At 41.9% G+C, this 9316-nt stretch overlaps 1 long non-coding RNA gene across 1 annotated transcript; it reads right to left on the reverse strand.

Moving 5' to 3' along the window:
- Positions 1-646: 646 nt before the first annotated feature.
- On the reverse strand, positions 647-4674 carry LOC134477182 (uncharacterized). Its single transcript, XR_010049092.1, has 2 exons — positions 4525-4674; positions 647-1145 (listed from the first exon to the last, which is right to left on the reverse strand). It is a non-coding gene; the product is annotated as an uncharacterized LOC134477182 (long non-coding RNA).
- Between the last annotated feature and the right edge of the window lie 4642 nt (positions 4675-9316).

A 9316-nucleotide genomic window follows, 5' to 3' on the forward strand; every position in this document is an offset into this window, starting at 1 on the left:
GACGAGAGGCCCCTGTTGAGAGAAAACTGCCTCTAGTGGTTGGTCAGTGGGTGAGTATAAGAGCCTGGCCCCACTGCAGGGGTCAGGTGAGGGCTGTTTTGCAAGCATAGCGTAGGTCAATTTCACCCTCCCATCAGGCCTTTCTTTCTCCCTTTCAGCCAATGAGCTCTCACGATAAACCTCCTGCATGTGAATCTCCAAGTCAGCTTGCACGGAACCCAATCCACAACACCCATCCCTGAGCAAGTACACAACCTGGGGTCCATCCCAGAGGTAGGTGTGGGTCAGTCCCACCCACATCTCGTGGCTGCTCTGCAGTGACAGAAGGTCTCTGGGGGTGGATCTTGAGACACAACTATAATGTCTTCTAAATAACGTGATGGGCAAAGAGGTATAAAAACCATACGAGGCTGCCACGTGATTTATCTGGACAATATTGATGTCCAATGACTGGGGCATTATAGGTGCAGAGAAAGAAAGAAGTGACCCTGAACGTCTGGAAAGAACCACAGCCCGACCTTAATATTATTCCTAGCTGATCTGACACTCACAGCCAGGCCACTTTGTTTCCCCGCTGGACATGAACAGTCTCACGGAATCCAACCTCAGGCATGCTTGCTCTCAGCCACAGTAAAATAGAACATAATAAAAGTTGCTGCATAATTTATAATTTTGTCTACAGACAGAAAAAAATAAGGTCACCATGCCACCCGTGAAATCCTCAATTGCAGAAACCTGACTTTCTGATGATAACCATCCTGCAGCAAACCTTCTTAGATCCTTACCCCACTGAAGTCCAGTTCTTATCATAATTTCTTCTGAACATTGAGGCAGGCACCCCATTGGGTATAGTCTTCCTTAACTGAACGAGCCCTCAGTTGATTGATCGCCAGGGTGTCTCCAGCGCCCTTTGACTGGAAATCACTGAACAGCCTTGGAGGGTAACGGAGTGTGCAGACGCCCCTGCTGCTGCTCTTCCGGGGGACCTAACAGTAGAACTTTGTGCTGAAGGATGACCAGGCTTTTCCAGGCAAAGCAGGGTTACAGGGAGGTCATTCCAGGCACAGGAAGCAGCCTGTGCTCGTGCAGGAGCAGGAAGGGGAGCTGAGAACCAATGCAGAGATTTCTGTAGGTCTCACTTGATCCTACAGGCAGGAAACAAAGATGTCTAAACTGGAGCTCTAAGTTGCAACAATTCTTGGAGTAGCTATAAATATTTTATTCCCAATTTTGTTCTTTTTTTTTTTTTTTAAGAAGGAGAGGAGATAGAAAAGACAGTGTGCAAGAAAATAAAATCAAACTGCGTTATTTAAGTTTGCCCAACCTGAATTTAAGGTAGCTGGTGGGTAACAACAAATCCTTTTCTCCCTGGATGCCTGGGTGACTTCTGAGAAAATGTCATAACCTTCTCCCCCAGATTTAATAACCAGCTCTTAACTTCATAATTCCTCTTTGCTTTGTCAGAACTAAGAGCAGTTGAGTTAGTCACTTCCTCTGTGGTCACTAAGGATCTTGTAATATACTTTTCTCTAGCCAAATGAGACTTGCAGATATCCTGCTAGAGAAGGGGCCAGTGCTTCCCAGTCCCTCTGCGGAAGCATTCACTGAAGTCATGAGGTCACAGGAGGCTTGCAGCAATCTCCGTTATGGATCCTGGCCAGTGTGTGTGTGCGTGTGTGTGTGTGTGTGTGTGTGTGTGTGTGTGATAATCTTTGACTCTCTCCAATGTGGCCCCCATGCTAAAATCTCCTCCTCAGAAAGTGACATCTGACCTTGCAGGCAGCAGGACTAAGAGACGCCCCTGTGTGTCTCAGCCCTGCTCGAACCATACAGACCTCTTCCCGGAAGGAGCTCCCCCTACCCAGGGTTGTTCTGTCTGCGTCACCTGCCAGTCACAGGGCACTTGCACACCCCACCTTGCCTTTCCTCGACTATTGGTCTTAGGAGTATTCTGCAAGCATTTGTTGATTATGGGTCCTTTTCAGGTAGTATAGATCTGATGAAGCTGAGGCAGGCAAAATGTGAGAGTGTGTGTCCCCATTCTTACAAGTCCCTCCTCACCACCACTGTGGAGAATTTTGTGAATATTTGTGAAATCTATGTCTTGGATTTTACCACTTACAAGTATCAATGAACTGTGTATTATCTTCTGATTTAAACACATATTGGATTACAATGTATCATTTTACTATGAGCTTTTTCTCACTCCATATCGTCTTTGGAGATCCAGCTTTATTGTTAATATATGCAAAGACAGGGAGATAAATGTTTTGCAAATGGGAAGAGAACCAAGAGGTGGGAGGCAGGGAAGGGAGAGGTGGGAAGGAGTAAAGAGACTTAAGATGTGTTATGTGAAGGTACCAACTCCCCGTGATGAACGTAGTCATGGTGTACCACACACATGTACTAATAAAAATTTTAGAAGAAAACCTACAGCTGTACTCTGCTTTCATTTATCTTCTCAAAAAAAGAGGCACTTAAAATAGTGCCAAGTAAAGATTCCTTAAGGATAAGCTATTATTTTTTGGATTTAGATCATTCCTCATAATGTATTTTACAGTATTCTATCAATGATCCTGCTGTCACTGGTGACCACTTAGGTTGTTTCTAATTTTTTGCAAGGATAGTTAGTGCCTTAAATAATACCCTTAAACACATCATGTGTCCAAGAGTTGGTCTGTACTTAAAAGTGGGTCTGCCAGATTGTCAAGAAAATGTATTTTAAGATTTGCTGGTTGCTTTCAAAGCCTTTGTGCAAACCCCCATACATGAGAATTTCTGTTTTTCTATATCTTTGCCAGTCATCACTGATTTTCCACAAATGTAAGGATGCAAAGTGATAATCTTGGTTTTGCTTACATTTTTCTTATATTTTGCTTACATTTTACATTACTAGGAAGACTGGATTTTTTTTTCTGTATTTATTTGCCACTGTTTGGGCCTTAAGCTTTCCTGGAGTCACAGACCCTGTGGAGACCTCCCTTAGAAGAGCACAAAGGTGTATGTATACATTGGGGGTGGGGGTGTTAAAGAGACCCTAGGGGTCCCCAGGATGCCTCAGAGGACAGACTCTCCAGCTCTAGCGCCTGCAACAGCCTCCTGGGCAGTTGTAAGAATGCAGATTCCCACGATCCATTTTCAGGTAACGTGACTCACGGGGGCCTCGGGAAGGCACTGAGGGTGTGTGCAGGTGACAATTCTAAGACAGCTCTGGGGGCTCCTGATTTTCTGTAGGAAACGCCTGGTTCTAAAACAGAACTGCCTCTTCTCCCACAGCTTTGACACAAAGAATAAAAATCCCCAAATTTAACGTGCAAAAGCTATAACTTGCCTTCAAATTGATTTTGTAGCTACTTTAAAAACCCAGGGCACTCGGGCAGGTCTGCCTTTCAGCTCTCCTGTCCACTGCTTAGCTGGGAGCAGAGAGGAGAAGACAGATGAAGAGAGTGGCATGTGATGCAAAGAAAAACAGAAGGCAAAAATTGGGGAATTCTAAGCTATGCAGAAAATGCTACATTGAAGTCACCATCTTACTAGATGTGAGCAGCTTGTTTGGAATGGTTGCGTTTCTAATTTTATCACGAGTGAGCTCATTTTTTTTCTCAGCCAGATACTTTGAAGATTCTTTTGTGAAGAGAAGGAAATAAATTTAATTTCCTTTCAGATAGAAATGCACATAAATGACTTTTACAAGATGAAGAATACACAAACCCAAGAATTTACAGGACGTTTTGAGAGCAATTAGGAATCCCGGCATGATGTGATCACAACGTTACACACACATATTTTCTCCCCTTTTTTTCAGGCTTGCAGGCGTCCTGAGAGTTAACCGTTGGTTTTGATTCTGTTGCATGCTAGTGTGCTCCTCTCAGGACCCTCTAGTGAAGCTTTCTCTGGAACCCTTGCAGAAATTCAGCTCCTTGCCTGCCCCCAGGAATAAGCACCGAGATCCGGTTCTAAGACCTCAGGATGACTCACTAGGTGACTCTGGTTCGGTAACAATAGGAAAATGACTCAGTTGCTCTGTTTGTAAAACTGGAGCATCGATGCTGGCTGCCTGCCTCACAATGCAGAGCTGAAGGCAGCTCTGAACTGAAAGACAGCCTGGGTGTGGAAGCTCAGCAGCAGACAGTGCAGCCATCCCTGGTCTCTGTGGAGATGGTACCCTCCTGGTTCCTCATGGACTCAGAATGCAGAGGTAGACCAGTAGGCTTTCAGAAGCTTTCTCTTGCTTTTTATCACATTCACGTAGCCATAAAGTGTTCTAGAGTTTCAGTTTCAATCAAGGGTAGTCAAAAAATAGAGAATGGTTAAATTTATTTATTTTAATTTAAGGATGAAAAGAAAGAGAAGGAAGAGAATAAGAACGAGAAGGAGAAAGGGAAAATCTACAACAAAACTTCAAAATATGTCAATCAGGGGGCAACATACATTGAATATTGTCATCCCCAAATCTAGAATGATTAAGTTTTTAAAATTTATTATGGTAAGACACCTGGCCACGACTCCCCTCCAACCCCTTACCTTGGTTCGAACACGCCCACCATTCAGTCACCTCCTGAAGCAGGTTGTCCTCTTTTGTGCATATCTTTACAAAGTATGTTTTTAAAAAAATGCAGTAAATCCTGCTCCCAAGTGCTACCCGGCGGGAAGGCAGCCTCATAAATACATCACCGTGTGTCCTCATCTGCCTTATTCATGAGATCCGACACTGTGCGACTTCTGGCTCTTCCCCCAAGTCAAAATGACCATGAAAGGTCAGTGTTTTGAATGATGCAGAATTTCAAGGCAGCCACCACAGCACGACTGAGGATATTTATAAATGTGTTCATTAAAGGCAAGAATTACAAGTGATCTACAGATGTGTATATGAACACATGCCTGGTGAGATGTCAGGCATCCTCAATATAAATGCTGTATAATAAATGAATACTTGCAAATAGAGAAACACACACATAGATTTGAGTTAGCATTTTTCTGGGACTAAAAACAACAGATTCAGGCAGAGGGGCTACTTCTGGTGATACATCATTCTTACCTATGTCTGTGTAGGTTATGGACACAATTTCAATGATAGAGAACAAGTAACCACAACCTAAACTAAATAGTTGTTTATTTCTCACTCATATAATTGGGTTTTTCCATAGCACCACAAACTTGTATTTCTTCTACCATTCTTAGACTATTACCCTTAGTTACATGATCCATGTGGCTGACCACAACATCCACACCCAGCTGATAGAATCCCGATAGAATGGGGAACAGAAGAAAATCACATCTTATTTTCCAGGCCATTGCTCTTCAGAACCCTTTGGCCAGAACTTAGTCACATGACTACTTCTAATTACGAAGGAACCTGGGTCCTTATTCAAAGTAGCACGGGTCCAGATGAAAGCCAGAATTCTCTAACAAAAAAAGAAAAAAGAAATAAATATTATGACAACTATCTATCTCCACCACACCACCCAGCAATTTAAAAAATAACTTTTTGTCAAAGCATAGAGATGTAGATTTGCCTGAATCACTGAGAAAAATCCCAGTGGACTTGAAGATTTAATTAATCTTACAGGCTGCAGCTGCCCTAGGGGAAAACCACCAGCATCTCCTGAGATCCACGCTGTGTTAGAACTTAGGACCTTGAGAAACCAAGCAAGCAGCTCCCCTCCCTGGTAAACGGTTGTGGTGTGGCAGGCTGCAGCTGTCCCAGGGGGAAAACCACCAGCATCTCCTGAGATCCACACCATGTTGGAACTTAGGAAGCTGGGAAACCAAGCAAGCAGCTCCCCTCCCTGGTAAGCGGTTGTGGTGTGGCAGGCTGCGGCTGTCCCAGGGGGAAAACCACCAGCGTCTCCTGAGATCCACACCATGTTGGAACTTAGGAAGCTGGGAAACCAAGCAAGCAGCTCCCTGGTAAGTGGCTGTGTACGGCAGGCTACCGCCCCTCCAGGGGGAGAACCATCAGTGTCTCCTGAGATCCAAGCAATCAACCTCCCTCCCTCCTAAGCAATAGTGAGCCTACTGGTGCACGGGCTGAGAGTCAATCATCCCACTTCCCCATCCCCTTTCTCCTGCCCCGCCCCCCCCCGTTAACAAATGGGAACCGGAGATCTGAGCATCTCTTGGGAGGTACCATCTCTTTGAAGGCAAATTTTTATTACTGTTTTGATTTATTCTGATTAATGGTACTGCTCTATTCAATATTCTGTTTTGATAAGTTGTATAATATTCTGTATTTCATTTTATTTTGATATACGTGATTGAAAGAACAATTATTGTGATGATAACGAGATATACTGTGATACCTATTTCTGTTATCCCGGTAACCTGCTGTGAAGTTCTGTACCAATTTCACTACACGGTCTCAGTTGGCTTTATTCTGTCTTGTTCTGTTGTATTTTACCACCTTCAAAATAAAATTTTTTTTAAAAAATTAATCTTACAAGCATACCCCAGTCTATTATGTAGCTGTTCATTCAGAAGCATGACAATTCTCAAATTCATGTTTGTCTCTTAAATAACTTATACTTCCATAGATTAAGCTCTCATATATTTAAACATCCCTTATAACAAATTTAAGTGTTCATACTGTGGGTAGAGCTTCATGTTTTTTACTTCCATGAAATGATCACTTTAGTCACCATCTACCCCAGACTAGAAGATAAATGCCTCAGGTTTGAATTCAAAGATCTGTCTGCATGCACTTCAGAAATAAGAATAAAAAGCCAGTGAGCCTACCCAGAATAGAATAGGCTAAGAAAGATCAGCTAGACCCACAGTAATAATTACAGTAACCACAGAACAGTTAAAATCCAGGGAGACCTCACTGGGCACCAAAGGCTTTCACCTGCGTCATTTTGTTTAGAACATCAGAAAAACGGAGAAGGGTTATGGAAAAGCTTAAGTAGCTACCTTAGTTAACCACACAGCTACCAAGGGGCAGTGCAGGGACTTTAACTCAAGAACCTGAAACCAGTGATCTATGCAGCTGAGGGGACTGTGGTCATTCCCTCCACCACCTCACACACACACACACACACACACACACACTCATACACACACACTCACATACACTCAGGATTTGAAGAAGTGAGCTACAAACATCTTATGCAAAGTGTCCATATAGTCTTTGTACAATGAAGAAATGTGGAAAGGTTATAAATTCATTCAAAACTAGTTCTAAACCTGGTGATTTCCTGTGATTATTGAGAGCCACAAAATCCAAGTTATTCCGGATATCAGGCCATTTTCGGGTAGTGATCGCTGCTCCAGCATCTCTTTCTATAAACGACTGAAGTCTGCCTTGACAGCAGCAAGGACACAGGAAGGCACGTGTGGCTTTATTCCCAAATTAGGAGCAAAAGAGGCGTCTAATAACTACACTTGGAGCGAATCAATGTTTCCCTTTAACGTATTATGTTAGAATATTTGCAACCTATTAGAAATGGTTAATAAAAATAATTATGGTATTAGATGTTGCTGTGCTTCAAAATTTGATACTAAGAACTTAGACTATAAAAAGTTTTGCTTAATCCATGTTAACTTATCACAGGAATTTAATATCCCCACTGACTTGTGCGTGTGTCTATGTTCCCTACGTAGGATTTCATTTCTATTAATAAGTTTGTTTACTGGACTGCTTTTTGCCCCCAACACTTTGTGTGATCGGTTTTAAATTCGACACCAGTGGATATGAAGAAATCAAGTCATTTAAGAGCTCAGAGTGCCCCAGCACGTGATAATTAAGCTACAAATAGAATGACCCCAGCCCCATCTGTCCTTAACAAATCCATTCTTAAAAAGAAATAGATACCTTCCTCCTGAGACACGTAATTCGTATAGCACAGCATATAAAATTAAGTGGCGCTTTCTCTCTGGAAATTCCAAGTGAAAATTTCAGAAGCCTTTTCCTCTAGACTTTAGAGAAGGGGACACCACATAGGCAGCTGAGATTTCTACTGACCTTGCACAGATTTTTTTTTTCTTTTATGGAAAGAAGGTAAAACAAAATTTCATAGCAAAATAATAGGAGACTAACAGTAGAATGAGTAAAAGGTGGAAGCATACATGAAAGACAGTTATATTCTTAGTGTCTCTTAGATCATTAAAAAGGAAGATTTGCGCTAACATCGATTGGAGGAATTTTTATGTCTGTATCTTCTACCCTGAGCATAGATTCGTCTTTATAGCAGGGCCTCTCTCCACATTGTCTCTCAATCCAGGCTTTCAGCCACAGGCCTGTAAAGAGAGGAACAAGGCTCACAGCAAGCATGGACCGAGGGCTCATACACCTCACCACCTTCTGTCTGGTGGGGTCCTGCGTGTCCTAAGGATGACTGTGCCAATCGTCTTCGGAGGTCACCTCAAGGGCTTCGCCCCAAGCAAAATGTCTGCGAGAGGAAGACCCATGCATTGGCTACCTGTTTGCCTCCCTTGATATTTTCTCCCTGGATTTTTATTTTGAATGTTTCTGATCCACAGAAAAGTGGGAAGAATAGTTTAAAGAACACCCACAAACTTTTCACATGGATTAACCAATAGTTAACGTTTTCATTTTCCAGATTCCAAAGGTTTGCTTTCTCTTTTATGTATTTTTCTGTACACTTAGAGATATGCACATTTATGCTTTTCATTGATCTTTTTGGAAGTTATAGAAATCAGGATGTTGCAATCCCAAATATTTACACTTGGATCTCCTAGAAATGAAGAATATTTTCCTATATAGCCACAACAACATTGTCACAGTGGAGGAATTTACCATCTTATCTGATTTATACTTCATAAATCAAATCTCCCATTGTCTAATAATTTCACTAGTTGTATTACCTAGATGGATTTTTTCCTTTGGGAGCAGCTACCCACATTTTTTCAAGGTTCATGCATTGAACTTAGCTATATATTTATTCTGTCTTCATCTGAGCCTAATTATCTCCAACCTTGTCATTCTTATATTGTTTTTCAAATTTTTTGAAAAATCCAGGGCAATTGTCTTACAGAATGTGCCATATTCTTGGCTTATCTGATTATTTCCTTGTGACTCAGCTCCACTTAAGCAATTTTAAGCAATTTTGGCAAGGATGATACATTATGGTACTGTTCCCATGAACTTTGAACAAACTCAAGAACAAGCATTTTACCAAGCTTAAAAAAAAAGAAGGAAAAACAAAAAAAGGTCTTTTGTAATGAACATGTAGTATATATTACTTTTAACAAAATGGTGGGGTGTCTGAGACAAAATGAAAAAAAGATAGACACTAATCTAGCGTCTGGGATTATTAATAACGTGCATGTATTTGAAAGGGGCCCTTGTTATGTCAGA

Source organism: Cavia porcellus, unplaced genomic scaffold, assembly GCF_034190915.1.
Source record: "Cavia porcellus strain 051 isolate PalLab524CR breed Dunkin Hartley unplaced genomic scaffold, mCavPor4.1 scaffold_8, whole genome shotgun sequence".
NCBI lineage: Eukaryota > Metazoa > Chordata > Mammalia > Rodentia > Caviidae > Cavia > Cavia porcellus.